Below are 16,790 nucleotides of genomic sequence, written 5' to 3' on the forward strand. Positions count from 1 at the left end.
AAAATGATAATAATTTATATTTAAATTTGTATTAATTCATAATTATAAAATATATATTATATATAATTATGCATTTAATTATGAGTTTGAGTCAAGCCCAATTTGAGCTTGAAACTCATATAATAGTGTGAACTGAAATTGAACCTTTTTAATGAGTCCAAAACTCGAAAGCTCAAAACCTGAAAATTCATATAACTTGTAAGCCGAGCTTGGGCTTACTAAAATCCGGCTCAAAAAGCCCGATTGACCCCCTAAGTTTCATAGTGTTATTTTTCAATGATTAGTTTACGAGTTCTTTAGTACAAGATGTGATACCCCGAATTTTAGGACAATGTTTTTCTCTCGTTCTTTTAAAATTTTGATTTATTTCTTTTGTTTTGTTTAAAAACATTATTTTTTTTCTTGGACACTTTAAATTTAAATCAAAACCCTAGTTTTATTTGTGACTAAAAGGTTATTATGTAATTGAATTTATGTATGACAATACATATTTTATTATAGGTAATTATAGTGATTGGGTGATTAGTGGAGTAATTGAAGTGTAATTAGGTTTTTGGCATATATCAAGTATGTAAATTGTGGAGTAAATTGGTAGGATTGTGAATTTAATTGGGCCATAGTGTGACTTGTGGTTAATTACAAGTTGCTAGACTTCCTAAAGGTTCCATGATATTCCTAAGCTTAATTTTGATTGGCTAATAAAAAAGGTAGTGAACTTTGACCAAGGGACTTAGTATTAATCTTCTTAGCAAGACTAAAGCCAAAAGAAACAAGCAAAATTTCGGCCAGCTTGTGGAAGAAATGAAGAAAGGAAAAAACCGAGAGACATAAGAGAAAGAACAAGAGAAAAATTCTGGTTTTGTGCAACCCATCCAACAAGCTTGGGAGTTAGAGCAAAAGAAAGCTAAGGAACTTGGTTCTTGAAGTGCAACCTTGTTAACCCATCTTTGGAAGGTAAAGCAGCCTTGAACTCTTGTAAAAGCTTATAGCAATTGAGTAGAAATGTTGATTTTGATGTTGTAAGATGCTAATAAGGGTTAATGATGGTTTATATATCACTTTTGTGGTTTTGTGTGGAGGATTTGGTGATTTCTATGGTGGTTTGAGAAAATTCCAGAATTGAGATTTCTTATGGTTCAGTTCTGCCCGTTTCTGTTTGAGCATGTTAGAAACCGAATTAGCCTTATCTCAAAACATGAAAGTTTTAGGGAATGATGTTTTATAGTTTCCTGTAAAATTTCAGCTCAATCGGAACAACGTAGCCTATGAAAAGACCAAAATACCCTGACTGCCATAGGAGTAAAGTCAGTGGACAGTTTTGACAGTGCACCAAGTTGGTCGCGTTTGTTCACCTTGATACGTACTGAACTAGCATTTAGTCAAAACATGAAAATTGTAGTGCTATGTCTTAGATTTCTAACGCCCCTGGAATCACCTCAATCGGACTCCAGTAGCCTGAGTTATTATCATTTACGCATAATGCAGTTAACTAGCCCGAATATGAGATTTTGGTTCTGTAATCCAGAATGTTTACTTAGATACACTACAAACTGGACTGAGTTGTCTTCATCAAAGTTGTAGGCCTTTGTCTTAGCTTCGAAACGGTATAAATTTCACCCCAATCTGATAAGTGTAGCTTTGGTTGTGTCCGTTACGCTAAGCGACGGCAAATCTGTCTTTTAGTTTATAACTTAAACTTCATTTCTGGACATTTTCCTAGTTTGATTTCGTACTTGTATGACTTTGGGTCTATTGAACGGCTATTGAAATGAGATGATTTTGTGTATGACTCTGGGGCTTTATTGTGATTGAGTTGAGATGTGATTTGTAATGTATTGTAGGATGGAAAATAAGGAATTTAAGGGGAAGTGCTGTCCAATTTTTGAGAACGTTTAATCGCTGTGAGTTTGGGTTAATTCTTGGTAGAATGAAGAGCTTGGACTTGATCGAGGAAAACTGTCTATGATGGATGAGGATTAAGAGCCGTGGTTGGTGAGTGACCCCAAACTATTTCTAAAACTTCTTATGAACTGTTTCTTGCATGTGAATTCATGACATGATTTGGCTCCAATGAGTTCTTGGGAAGTCTTGTGCTGAACACCAACGTCTCCACCACTGTTTACTTAGAGCAAGTGGCTCCCTATCACTGTTTCACTGTTACTGAATCAATTTGAGCGTTGGATGTTTAAGTACAATGATTTCACTGGCTCACGAGAGCAATAAACGTACATTGGATTACTGATTCATGACATCATTGAAATGAACTATTGAGAAACTGATTTGATGACTGCTTTTACTGGTTACTCGCTGAGTTTCTAGCTCACCCCAAAACGTTTTATTTCCCCTCCACAGGGCTCGAGGCAAAGGAAGCGCTTGTATCACGTTATTTGTGTGACTGGATGGCTTATATCTTGTATAGTTTAGATTTGGACTCATTTGTGTAATAGTTGGACCAGTGTGACTGTTTGGAATTGAAGTGGATGTATGTGTACGTTCCACGCTTAGAATTAGTTTCCGCTTTGCTTATGATATGTGAATTTGTGGAACATTTCATGTGATATTGGAGTTTAATTTGTAATTTATTTGAGAATTGTAGTGAACGACTGAGTCCTGGCGAGAGTTGGGCAGGCGGTCCGTCGAACCCTTTGGTTCGCCTTAGGGTGAGGTGGGGCTGTCACACAAGAAATGATTTTCTTTTACATTTTACAATGGAAATTAGGGGCACGAGGTTCTTTTAAACGGTTGGATCCCATTTTAAGGATATTTGATGAAACAAAAAATTGGATCTCCCTTTTGGGTATTAATTTTACTAGTTGCTAATTTAAGGACATCAATGTTTTCTTTTTTAACAAAATCGTACGGCTAACCATTAGTTAGGGAACAATGCAGTGGCAGAGCTAGGACTCTTGGATCCGGGGGTCTTGTACGTTGTTAAAATATTTTTACACATATTGATAATTAAATTAAATAAAAAAATAAGTTACAATTTAGATGAAAGGCAAATCTTATACACCAAAAAAGAAAAAATTATGCACCAAAAAAAAAATCTTATCACTAAGTGAACTGAAATCCAAACCTAAAACAAAAGTAAAACTATTTTGAAATTAATAAATAAAAAATTCACAATTTTCGTCGATGAGTCCTCATGTTTTGAAAAGAATGAATTGTTATGAAAATCAAATCCTACCATAGTAATCATCAAAAAATGCACATGTTTTAATTAATTGGATATGCTAAATTATATGTAATTAAAGTACATTTTCTTCATTTTTTAAATCAACAAATAAAATGAAAGGTCTAAAAATAAAATTATAACAATACTACAAAACTAAGAAGAATAATATTCATAATGAATTTGAAAAGATTAAGTTAGTATACAATGTATTGGTGAATTGTGAAAGAGTTTCTTCATTAGATAGAATTTTGTTGATTTTTTTTCTCAAACTTCTGTTCAAGATCTATCCTACATTTCCATTAAGTCTTTTTTCCCCCAATTGAAAAGTCTTTGGTTTGAGTTTGAATTACTGTAAATTAATCCGTTATTGGTAATTTAGAGTTAATTGTTTGAATTAGAAGATCAAACTATAGTCCCAACCCTCATCTCTCTCTACCTCTGTTCTTTTCCAATTTTTCTCTTCTTCTTCTCTTTTTTCTAAAGGCCTTACCTTAGGGAGGGAGACCATGGATGAATTTTGTTTCATTTTGGTTTTATTTTTCTAATAAAGTCTCTCTTAAATTTGCTTAGTGAGAGTTTTCTATTTTCCTAGAAATTCCTATGGATATTCTGTACTTTTTCTATTTTTTTATATTTTGTTAGATCTAAATTTAATTCAGATTAGTTATCAGATGTGAATTTTTTTGGATCTTGAATCTATTTCAATATATCTCATCATCATTATTGAAGTCTCAAACCATTAATTAGCAGATCTAGCGATCGCAACATGTACAGAAAGATGTTGCAGTGATTTATCTATTAGAAGACAAGTGAGAAATTTCTTGTATTTTTTAGATTGATTGACAATTTTTCAAAGCTATTATATATGTTAAATTGTAGATCTATAACTTCTAGTCAATGTTTAACCTACCATTAAAATAGTGATGTAAATCAAATCATGCTAAACGAATTCCAACAATCCATTAATGAAGTTTTCTTCCCTAAAAAAAGAAGATCAGACTATAAAGAAGACATTGCCTTTGTTCTTTTAATTATTCCTTGATTTTCTTCTGGAAACAAGTTAAATGAGACGTCAATCCTCCTAAAAAGTACTAGCAAGTTATGATTGTGGATTAGTTTTCTACTTGTGTAAGTGATTATGCTTTACGTATTTGCTTCCCAATTCTTTTATTTCATTGGGGGAGGGAGGGGGAGGGGACGCAGCTACTGAAACTTAGGTGAAGTAGTTTTCCAATTACTCTAGATGCTATTGTGTTACTATTATTCGTGTTTCTGATGCAGTATAAGCAATTAAGGCTATCTTTGTGATTTCACCATATCTATTAATTATTTTGGTCACAATGTGCTTGATTCTTATAGTTCTATTTTTTTCAGGATAAATAAACCAATGTGAAAATTGCTGCTTTTCTCTGAGCTGGTCTTTATTGGATTTTTCCTTCTTTTATCTTCAAGATATGGAATTCAACATTCATTACTGCAGTGTACGCTCTTGTCTTCCACGCACATTTACCATCCAATTTATTTCCTTGGTTCATTTGGTCAAATAAAATAGGTGTCCAATTCTTGCACTGATTTCAAAGAATGTATATAAACTTGTATTTCGCTGGTTCATCAAGAATCTATAAGAAGTCATAATATTGTGCCTGATAAGCACAAAAGTTAAATCATACTTATTACACAAGGACACAATTCTTGGATTGATTTCAAAGGAACTTCATGATATCCCACAAAATAGCCAAATTAAGTAGGTCAAAAGTACATGCAACAAACCACTAAGCCCAAAATCTCTCACTAAAATTAGCCAAGCTGAACAATATAGCAAAAGGGATGAACAGAAGGCCTGATTATAAACACATGACAGTAATTAAGTTTGGATGAATTAGTTCCTAAATTAAATAATTCATGAGATATCAGTTTTTTTTCAATCAGATCTCAGGTTTTGCAATAGCTGACCATAAGCAGCCAATCACTGGCAAATTTGGGACTTAGAGATAAAGACTTCAATAGCGAACATGGAGATGAATGTATTCTAGCAGCCAAATAGATACTCGACGACTACTTGACTAGCTAAAAGTAACGAACACAATTAAACAAGAGAATTGCATCTTGATATAGCCAGAAACATGAGACAATCAAATACTACGGAAAAAGCCAAAAACCAGAGATTCCGCGTATCTATCCATTTAACCACAGAATTGGGATGGGAAAACTTTACTCCAGCTAAAGAATTGCAAACGTAGAATTCAACTCCCGTAGAATTGGAATGCAATTCTAATTCTGTGAGGAAGGTACTAACCAAACACAAGAATTAGAATAGGGACCCCCCAATTCCAATTCTAAACCCCAATTCCATGGGGAACCAAACACAGCTTAAGGGTAATTTATGAAATTGTGGGAAGTGATTATCCACCCTCAAGCTAAGGTGGCTCCGCCCCTAGGATAGTGCAACGAAGTTTAGTAGAAAAGTGCAAATGAGCGGTAATATACAGTTAACCTTTGGGACGAAGGGCAACAACATTCTAAACACAGAACAAGAGGAAGTGAACTGAAAAAGGTGAATTCAGAATAAATAATCTTGGTGTCCGAAAACAATGCTAACTAGGGAAATGCAACCCATAATTTTCAATCACAAATGAAAAGGAAGAGGATAGTGAGGAGAAACCTCAAATACCCTAGATAAAGCTACAAACGGTATTTCAAAAATTAAAGGGGTGGAAAAAGACTTGCAGAATATGCTGTCAATTTTACCAAATGATGTAATTTCACAAATTGAATAAAATGCTCGACGGAATAAAATATTGGATATTAGTAGAATGATTCAAAACACCCAAGGTTCCAAGTCTACTAATATTCGAAACGCTTTCACTACCATTAATTGGGAACATTTTATCTCTAATGTGGGCCAGTTAGAATTTCAAACAGTCTAGTGTGTCATGAATGTATACAATTAAAATTAGGAAGTAATGCTTTATGTCCCTCCATCATCCATTACTTAATAAGGGCACACTGAAGATGTGTGCAATTTGAAAATAATTCCACATAAATTATAAATATATCATTAAAAAAATTTGGCTTATTATGTCGTTAATATGATTAGAGTTAATTTGATATTTACAATCCTTGGAAGTGGTTAGAGTGGTTATGTTGGAAAATTAAAATTAGTTAGTCAAAGTAAAATTTAAGTTTTTTAATAGTAAAGTTAAAAGTTCAGAAAATGGCAAAAAGGTTTCACACCATACCCAAGGCTCTCCTTTTATATACAAAGTAAATCTTATATACACTAACAATGAGTGTGTTTGGCCTGCTGAAATGAAAACTTATTAGTGATAATGCACCTATACTTGTTTGGGCAGGTTAAATAAAACAACAAATGTATTTGAGCTTATTTTATCTGTACTCTTTCTACGTAAGCAGCATGGTGTAGTTTAATGTCAAGCTGAGTGATAAGATGAACGACCCAAAATTACTTACCGTTAATTTTGTCCTTTTCTGTCTGCCGTTTGTGAAAGTCAACAAAGCTGCCCAAAAGCTTTACTCATAGCTCAGCCAACCACCCGACCTTCTCCTTTACTCTTCAAAACTACTCATCTCTCTCCACTAAAATATCACAACTATTTACCAGATATGCATTTCATGAACGTATGGGGCTTGGGCAAACAATTAATGTCGGCCGAACAACTTATCTGAGGGATTCACAGTCCTTATAGGAGAAGCGTTACAAATCGTCCTACCTTCATCGACGACTCCAGTTTAATCTACAGCGGTAAATAACAGTTTATCGGCGACAAACTCCGGCCACATCCCAAGTATTTCCTTCTGTTTTCAATTTTAATTTTCGTTGTCAACATGTCTTCCCCTTCTACACCTGTCAAGGGGATTTTTTTAGTTTCGCGGGAATTTAATTTTGTATCCAACTAATGCCAACCCAACGGTCCATGAAATTGGAATTTTTGTTGCTGTTCTAATGATGTGCACTGGCCAAACCTATAGCAATCTGCAAATACTTCTATCTCTTTTGCGGTATGATTGTGTAGAGTTGGTCAATTGTACGAATTGCCTCAAGATTCCATTTTTGCATAGTTATTAAGACATGATTATAAGTTCTGTACTGTTGCTCTGCTTCTTATCTCCAGAACTAGGGTTTGTTTGCTTGTCTAATATTTTTATAAATTGAAGGCAACTCTGTGGTAGTAATCATTTAAGCTGTAAATGGATGTTAAACCACCCGACCAATACTATCTGTAACCTCACCCTTAGTTGCGCTTAGTATGCCACAATTTTGAGCACAAATTAAGAGATGACATATTCATATAGTACTGTTCTGGGCTGAAAATACAGATGGTTGCAATGATCTATTGGTCTAGTAACAGCAGCCATTCAATTGCTGTTGTTACTATCTTACAAATTAAGTTAAAATTATAACAGATTTTTATATCAATTATCGTATCATTTTTTTATCATATAATTTTTTTATAATCATTTGATAAAAGACATTTGTCCCCGTACATTTATGTTAAAATTCCTAACTTAAGTGAAATATATTCATGCTCTAAGTCACATGTTTGTTTGCTTAATCATATGCTTGGAAAATATCTGTGTGGCTTATAACAAAATGCCCCTCCATGGATTTGAAAATAATCTTCTTTTTGTCCTATACATTCTTATGCTTGAACGGATGTTGGTGTGTGACTTTGTTCAAAAGACGGATATAACATACAGCCTCTTGCAAAAATTGTCATCTTAACTTGTTGTAGAGTCCGGTAATTTGTACTCCTTAATTTATTTGTGGTAGCACTGTTGCACATGTCTTCCTTATAGGTATTGCAGGTTTCATTTGTATTTGTTGAACCTACACTTGTTTGGCCTACAATGTGTTAGTGATTCAGCCCATGAATGCTACTAAGTGCAAAATTGAATCCCTCTGTAAGTCTTGCTAACCTTTATCAGTCATTGAATATATTCATTCATGATTGCTTGTTTAATTGTGAAATTTCTACATTTGAAGCCTCTCCTACTAGCTGCACATCTTATTACTCTTCCAACTCATCCAGCGGTTCAAATAACTACCAACTGTGTATGGGCAACTACAATCACCATGTAAAGGCACCAACAACCTTTATGTTGTTCTGTTTTTTTTTGGGTCCAAACTGACATTTGCAATGGCGTTAAGCATAAAAATTCCAAATTTCTGCTCTTATGTGCAGCAAATGAACGAAAAATTGCAGTGGACTTCTACTTCATCACCACGTATGTTGACTGGAAGCAAACGAAAAAATGGGACAATCACAAGACAGATGACTAGAATTACGATATGCTTGCCACATATTTGAGGGAACATTTTGAGATGCAAGTCACCGGGGGCCAGTGCCAGTCAAGATTGTATAGGTGCAAGAAGAAGTGGAATGTGTTTTCCAATCTTCATGGTTTGCCATCTAAACCTGAGACTAGGATTGGTTGGGACGAAGAAAGTAATTGCTTCACGTCCAGCGACGAGTACTGGGCTCAAATAGAAGCGGTATGCGACTATATACTTGCATTCCTTTCTTCTGCTTATCCTCCATTTGTATACCCAACTTGCTCAACATGAAAAATGTGCTCAATTGCTTATGCTAAAGCTGTACAAATAAACGTGCATGCTTTGAAATATTTATTATGAATCCAGCCACTCGGAGTAATGTGTGAGGCTACAAAATGACCTGTTTCAGCTCTGGATTCGATATTACATCAACGTACATTCCTCCTAATAGTCATAAATTTACTGGTTGGCCATTAACTAACTCATTGGTATTCATTTTTTAGGTAAACAAAGACTACAAAGACTTCAAAGCTCCTAGAAGCTGCTTTCTATATAATATTTATACCCAAACAACTTTGAGAAAAACTGCAACAGGCAACTACGCGCAGTTTGCAGGTCAACAAGTGCCCGAGGATGAACACCGACGGCCACTTGCTGGAATGCTACAAAAGAGCAAAGGAAGGCTCCAGCCTCAACTTCGGCAGGCCCTAGCTACTAGCATTACCCTTGGGAAGGAGATGACGTATACTACGTACCTCCAGTACTAGGAGCGGCATCTGGAAAGCGTCCCCTCTCAAGTCTTGGCACTACTGGTGATTGTGAGGGATCTGGAGGTACTAAATCAACAAGATCGTCTAGTGATAGGAAAAGACTAGATGATGCAATCAGCAAAATCTCTCACGTCAACACCGCTTCCATGGAGACAAAGCACAGTTGGTATGAAGAGGAAGCAAAATACAGTGTATCGATAGTGCAGGACATCGTGAAGCACATGCAACTTCCAAAATCAGTTAAGTTGAAAGCGACAATGTACTTTGCCCAAAGAAGAAATGCGGGACAAAGAATTGCATTCGTATGCTTTGATGAAACCGAGCGCTATAATTATATTCAACTCATCATGGAGGAGCTTGGCAGTGACAAGCCCCCAGAGTGAGCGTTCATGTTCAAAATGTTATTGGAGAAAAAGGTTGAACAGTGTTTGGCCTAGGTTAACTGTCAAAATTGGACTTCTGTCAATTTGCTTTATAATGTTAAAAATTCAATTCCTGGGCTGAACTTTACTTGCACTGCCTCTTGGTTGCTTCTTGATTTAATTCTTAATTGTAGCATTTGGTATACTCGAACTGGAGCGTTTGGATGAGGGTTCGATGCTGGTTATGCAACTTCTGGGTACATTTTTATTTGTGGGAATTATCTAGCTCTATAAATGGGGGGTAGATGGTTTATGGCTTTATTTAGAGTTTGCCCTTTGGTTGCAGGTCCGAAATAAGTAGTATTAGTGCAGGTGCAACCTTGTTTGTGAAATTGGTCTCATTTGTGAAATTGGAATCAACAACACGTAGCCCATGATTGCTTGTTTTTATAAAGGAGACAAAACTACGAAGTTATCTGAAAGCTGAAGTATTGCTTGCAATTTGATAGGCTAGTTTGTTTGAATAGCACAAAAGCACCTAGTATGCTTTTTGTGTAAATTAGGCGATGTACATTAGCTGCCTATTTTCATAATATATTAATTGGAATTGTTTAAGGGTAAAATATCAAAAAACTCCTTGTGGTTTACTAAATATTTAATTTAACTTCCTCTGATTTGGAAACCTACACCATAACTCCCTGTGGTTTCAACTAATTTGAAAATTGGACGGAAAGCATCCAATTTAACGGTTATACGTGAAATATCAATATTGCCCCTATATAAATGAACTCCCTATTGTTTGTCGAATGTTTAATTTAACTCCCTCTAATTTAAAAAATTACGCTATAACTCCCTGTGATTTCGACTAAATTAAAAATTGAATGGAAAGCATCTTATATGTAGTAGGAGTAATATTGACATTTCACATACAACCATTAGATTGGATGCTTTCTATCCAATTTTCAATTTAGTCAACACCACAGGGAGTTATAGTGTCGGTTTCTAAATTAGAGGGAGTTAAATTGAACATTTATCAAACCACAGGGAGTATTTTGGTATTTTACCCATTGTTTAATTAAGGTTCAAACCGGTAGTGCATTTGGTCATCAGTGTCATGTCTCTATTATGTGATGTTAGACATAAGAGTGCATCTAACATATAAGTATTCGTCAACAAAACTGAAAAATACGAGTTGTTTTATTAGATACAGCTTGCCCTAGTGGTCAGTTGTTGCATGTGAGGCTGCAAAATGGAATCCAATGTTTGAAGGAATGATTTTGCCAAAATAAGTTGGAACATGCATTTCTGGAGCGGTGGCCCCTTCTGTCAACAGGGGCCCGAGTAGAAGGAAATAGTGCGCCCGTGCCTCAAAAAAATATCTGCTCGCTAGATCTCTATATTATAGGGGCCAGTGCATATTTTTCAAAGTACGGAATTACTCTACGTTGGGGGATAGAGTTAAGGAGGACTGACTCCTAGACAAGGCTTCGGTTCATCGAAAGACAAAGTACAACGCCCCGTGAGTAGAAGGTTTGGCTGTCCTTTAATTTTTTTTTTCCAAAACTAGTAATAAAAGCTGCCTAATTTTTGTGTACTTACTGCAGGGGATATAGATCGCGATGAAAATAGTAGTGGTACTCATAGCTCAAGCAATGACCAAACATCTGACAATGACCAGGACGACTTGCTATTTGAACTTGCAGCAGAGTTGATACTTCGACATCCGAAGGTAGAAAGGTATGGAGGACCGAAACTCAAAATTCCACATCATGATGGCTCATTGTCAGGGCGCCAATGGGTTGAGGAATTGATCAATGGTCACTACAAATGAATAATGGAAAATTGTCGTATTTCGGTTGACAATTTCCCCCTATTTTGTGACATACTAAAGTACAATAATTACGTACCTCAGAACTATAAAAAAACGAATGGAAATCGAAGAGGCACTGGCCATGACTTTGGTAATGGTAAGTCATAGTGCCCGGCAGCGAGTTTTGGCAGAGCGTTTCAATAGATCAACGGAGACAATTAACCGAAATGTAAGGGAAGTACTACGCGGTCTTTGTATGTTTGCTTCACAAATAATTTGCCATTTTTACTACGATCAAGTACACCCAAGAATCAAAAATTCGAAAAAATACTTCCCGTGGTTCAAGGTTAGGTCTGCCAAAATAAATAGGCAAATTTAAGCAAGTTCTTTTAACTCAAAGCTCATGAGCCATTATAAGAGAGAAAATGCTATTTTAATTGTTGGAAAATGCAGGATGCCGTGGGAGCAATCGATGGCACTCACATTCCTGCATGCCCACTCTCAGGTCACCAAATGGCGTATAGAAATCGACATGGGTTTCAGTCGCAAAATCTACTGGCAATTTGTGATTTCAACATACGATTCACGTACATATATGCTGGGTGGGAGGGAAGTGCACATGATGCCCAAGTGTTAGATGGTGCTCTGTCACACCCTTCGGACTTCCCAATGCCATCTGTTTGTAAACTATGCAAGGCAAAATTCTGGTTTAAGTACATGAACGTACGTTGAAGTACTAATTTAAGTTGTGTCCTTTTTTGGATTGTGTATTCTAAACATTTAAAGTACTTTAGTCAAATACAAGTACATTTAAGGTACATAACTTCACCTTCGCGATGGCCACATATTTTAGAAATCAAAGTACTTTAAAAGCATCAAGTTTTTCTTAGTACTTATTTAAGAACTAGTTTTTTAAAGTACTTTAAGTACATTTAAAAAACAATTATTTTTTAAAACTAGTACTAATTTTTTATTGCAACTTTATTAAGTACTATTTAACCGAAAGTACTTTAAGGCCACAAGAATATTTTTAAGTAAAACATTTATCCATTTAAAGTACTATAATATTTGCTTACAAATTCTCTAATCATTAGGAACTGACACCTAATTGTTTATATTTAAGGTAAATACGACCTTGTAGATGCTGCATATAAGAATATTCCAGACTTCTTACCGCCGTATAAGAATGCAGCACCGGGGGTGGTCCAGAAAAATCTTTATTTAATAAGCGCCACTCGGAACTTAGAAATGTCATTGAACGAACCTTTGGAGTGTTGAAGAACAGATTTAAATTTTTAAAGGGACCGGTTCCAAATTTTTACATGACGACTCAAGTTAGTGTTGTTATAGCTTGCTGTGTATTGCACAACTTTCTTCGCTTACACCAACCAAGTGACGCCCACTTTCAACTGTACGAGGACGGCAATGTTGGATTAGAGCACCAAGATGGTGGCGTTGAGAGGCCAAACATTCAGCCATTGAATGCATCCTGAGCTGAGGTTATGGCTTGGAAGGCTAGGCGAGATGCGATTGCAACTGAAATGTATGGCGCGTAACGTAGGAGAAAGCACAAGAAAGTGAGGAGTATAACTTGGACCTATCTAATACAAAACCGCGTTTCACCAGGGGCATTGAGTTATATTTGTGTTTTAAGAAATGTGGCTCAAATGGTTGCCTCGCTTTTATAGATTGTGTATGAATAAACCACTATTCTACTATGGTGTATCCATTAGACAGTAGATAATCGTAAATAAGTTTCGGATGTTCCATGTAATATCCGTGCAGATGCATGGTTTGTATTGGATTAAACTAGCTTTTACCATGATTGAATGTTTATTTATTTGCAATAGTAAATGTGCACTCGGCCCAAAATTGAATCCCATTGCACTAAATAATTGTTAACCTATCCAAACACCTATTTGGAATATACTCATGTTGTCCAAACGATTATCTTTCACCCCTACATTTCAAAAAGTCAACAAATAATTATTTAAAGAATTATTCCAAATAATCCACTATCCAAATGCACTCAGTGTATATACTATCACCGTTGGATCTATGATATATGTACAAAAGTTGGATTTCAAATTCAAATTTTGTATAATTGTTATTTATCCAAATCTACAATGTCAGTGTTAGATAGATTAATTCTTATATATAATATAGATTTAATAAGTGGTTAATTTGTATCACCGATAGTTTATATACTATTATCCTTAGTTGCATGTCACACATGTAAAAAACGAAGTGCACATTTAAATTAATATTACTTGGTATGCAACAAAGGTACTAGTATATATACACTATTGCTATTTACAAGATTAATCATTCAATAAAAAGCATTTTCTATTGTGTGCCATAAATAGTACAATATAAGCACACTAAATAAAAGAGTTAGATCTAGCAGTCCATTATAAAATTCAAATATTGTTACCTACCTCTAAATTGTGTAAATTTGTGTTCAGAAAATTTGTATATTTTCATAATTAAATACCGAATTCACCTTTTATCCTATACCTTAGGCGGAGTAAAGGAACCCTTAATGATAATATCTCAATTGATTGCTACAAAGTGATAAAAATAAGAAAAAGTTGCAGTTTTACTTCTTAGTATTTATCATGCTTTAGTTATTAAAATTTTGGTAAAATGAATTTAATTCGCAATGTTTAGCACCTGTCAGTTTTAGTCTCTATAGTTTTGACAAGAACAAATCTAGTCCCTAATGATTCTAATTTAAAGTAAATTTAAGACAATTGAAAATTTTTTGTCATTTACTAATGTAATTTGGTCTCACATGCGGTCATACGCCTATAATATTGAATTTTAAAATAAAGAAGCAAAATAACAGCTAACTTTAAATAACAAAATTAAGAAATAATAACTTACGTTTAGCTCGAAGCTGATATCCAAAATTTTGGCGAACCGCATCAACCGACTACTCCCCAGGTTGGTCTCTGACTGGCAGATGGATTTTGTGCCGGGCAGGGGAATAGAGGACAATATTTTGCTGGCAAAGAGCTAGTTTTGGATCTGGATCGGAGGTTGAGACACCCGAACCTTATTCTGAAGTTGGATATGGAAAAGGCTTACGACAGAGTCGAATGGAGTTTTCTGCTTTTCATGCTCTGCCAGTTTGGCTTCGACAAGGGGAACGTGGACCTCATTTTTCGAACCTTGTCGAACAACTGGTTCTCGATTCTGGTTAATGGCTCTCCGGCGGGCTACTTTAAGTCTTCCAGGAGGGTCCGTCAGGGGGACCCTTTATCGCCGGCTTTATTTATTCTAGTGGCAGAATTCTTAGGTCGTGGGTTGCAAGGTCTTTTCAGCAGGACGAGATTAGATGTTATATGTCGGCTGGTAGTTGGGTTTCGTATCTTGCATTTGTAGATGACATTCTGATTTTTGCCAGGTGCTCGGAGCGCTGTCTAGATGTGCTCTCGGACCTATTTGGTAGGTATCAGGCGTATTCAGGCCAACGTATTAATGCGGGTAAGAGTTCGTTCATTATTTCGAACCGAGCCTAGGAGGACCAAACGCGGTTGGTTACGACGAAGCTCCAATTCCAACAGCAGGTGCTTCCATTCCGCTACCTAGGTGCGCCAGTCTCGAGGGGAAGAGCTACCTGTTGTTTATTTGATGGCCTAGTGGCAAAGATGCGGGATCGGCTATTTCACTAGAGCTCGTGGTTACTTTCCTCAAGAGGTAAGTTGATCCTGCTACGTCATGTGTTAACCTCCATGCCGATGTACTTATTGCAGGTGCTATGTCCCCCTAAGGGTGTGGTTCAAAAATTGGGGAGAATCTATAATGCTTTTATGTGGGACAAACGTGGGGGGTTGAAAGGCATTCGGTGGAGGTTCTGGGATAGGTGCTACTACCCCGTTGACGAAGGAGGGTTAGGTTTTCGATCGTTTGCAAATATGAGCAGGGCCTTTGCCTGTAAGCTTTGGTGGAAGTTACGGAAGCGAGACTCCATATGGGCTGACTTTATGCACTCGAAATACGTAAAGGGGGTGCATCCCATGGTGGTCCAGGTTAGTAGACCGCCATTATCTTGGCGGCGGTTGGAGAAGGTTCGTGAGGTCGCTGAGAGTAAAATTCGATGATACTTGGGTAGGGGGTTCGTCAACTTTTGGTTCGGTCGTTGGTTATTAGATCGGCCTCTTGCTTAACGATTATTAGATCGGCCTCTTGCTGAGTTGGTGGCCATCTCTGATCCCCCACATATACTGCTGGCGGAATTCTACGAAGATGAGGGATGGATCCGAGAGCGGTTAGCAAGCTGGTTGCCTACCCATTTGATTCATCAAGTCCAACAAGTCCAGTTGTTCCCCGATCAGGACGATTATATGGTTTGGGGGGACTCGTTGTCTGGCGACTTTTCACTCGAATCGGCTTGGGCGGCGGTTCGACAGCGACGGAACGGGTCGGTAGTGGATAGGCATATTTGGAATGCGACTGTACCATTGAAGATTTCTTTTTTTGTATGGAAGGTTCTAAGGGGCTTGGTCCCGGTGGACTCAGTTTTGCAAAGTCGGGGTCTTCATCTTGCTTCTTGTTGCTCATGTTGCTCGGCCCAGGGGGAATCCGTGTCACACCTTTTCCTCGATGGCCCGGTTGCCACACAGGTGTGGAATCATTTCAAGGGGAGATTTGAGATACTAAGCTCTAGCGCCAACTCAATTTCGGCTATGTGCTTGGCATGGTTTTACTCATCATCGTGGGTATTGCGGGACCATATTAGGGTGATGATTCCGTGTTTGATTTTGTGGTTCCTATGGACTGGCCGTAATAAAGCTAGGTTCGACGGGGTGGCTTACGACGCTCGAGGTGTTATTAACATGGTGGAGAGTTTTGTGGCACATCTGGGACGGGCGAATGTGCTTACGACAGCTCACTTCAAAGGGGACTCGGATGATCCATGGAGAGCTCTGGCTACCCCGAGTCGTACCAGAGTTCGGTGCTTGGCAATTGCATGGAAGCGACCACCTTTTCAGTTCATGAAGCTGAACATAGACGTAAGCGTCTGCGATGGCCAAGGAGCGGGGGGAGGCTTGCTCCATGACCACGAAGGTAAGGTCATCTTTGCCTTCTATAAGGAGTTCGGGGAGGTTGACGTTCTAACGGCGGAGAGCCTGGCACTTCTGCATGGCCTCCGTTTGTGCTTAGTGGCTTTTAGGGGGAGACTGCTGGTAGAAATGGACTCGAGTTCTCTCGTCTCTCTGGTCAATTCAAGGAGTTCGTCAAAATGGCCTTTGTGTAATTTTGTACGTCAAATCAGGGATTTGGTTACGTCCTTTTTGGCCTCTGTTCGTCACACCTTTAGGGAGGAGAACAGTTCGGCTGATAGGTTAGCAGGGTCTAAATTGGGGAGGGA

At 37.2% G+C, this 16,790-nt stretch overlaps 2 long non-coding RNA genes across 3 annotated transcripts; both read left to right on the forward strand.

Annotated features, from left to right (window-relative positions):
- Nucleotides 1-786: 786 nt before the first annotated feature.
- LOC140015308 (uncharacterized) lies at nucleotides 787-2,487 on the forward strand. The gene is made up of 3 exons (XR_011821916.1): nucleotides 787-954; nucleotides 1,842-1,992; nucleotides 2,353-2,487. It is a non-coding gene; the product is annotated as an uncharacterized lncRNA (long non-coding RNA).
- A 4,198-nt stretch (nucleotides 2,488-6,685) lies between these two features.
- Nucleotides 6,686-9,746, forward strand: LOC140014951 (uncharacterized). Of its 2 annotated transcripts, XR_011821705.1 has the most exons (4): nucleotides 6,686-8,098; nucleotides 8,181-8,272; nucleotides 8,380-8,690; nucleotides 8,975-9,746. It is a non-coding gene; the product is annotated as an uncharacterized lncRNA (long non-coding RNA). The 2 variants fall into 2 exon arrangements; XR_011821704.1 differs by having other exon boundaries at nucleotides 6,688-8,272.
- The last annotated feature ends 7,044 nt before the right edge of the window (nucleotides 9,747-16,790 follow it).

The sequence above is a fragment of the Coffea arabica genome, chromosome 10e, assembly GCF_036785885.1.
Source record: "Coffea arabica cultivar ET-39 chromosome 10e, Coffea Arabica ET-39 HiFi, whole genome shotgun sequence".
Classification (NCBI taxonomy): domain Eukaryota; kingdom Viridiplantae; phylum Streptophyta; class Magnoliopsida; order Gentianales; family Rubiaceae; genus Coffea; species Coffea arabica.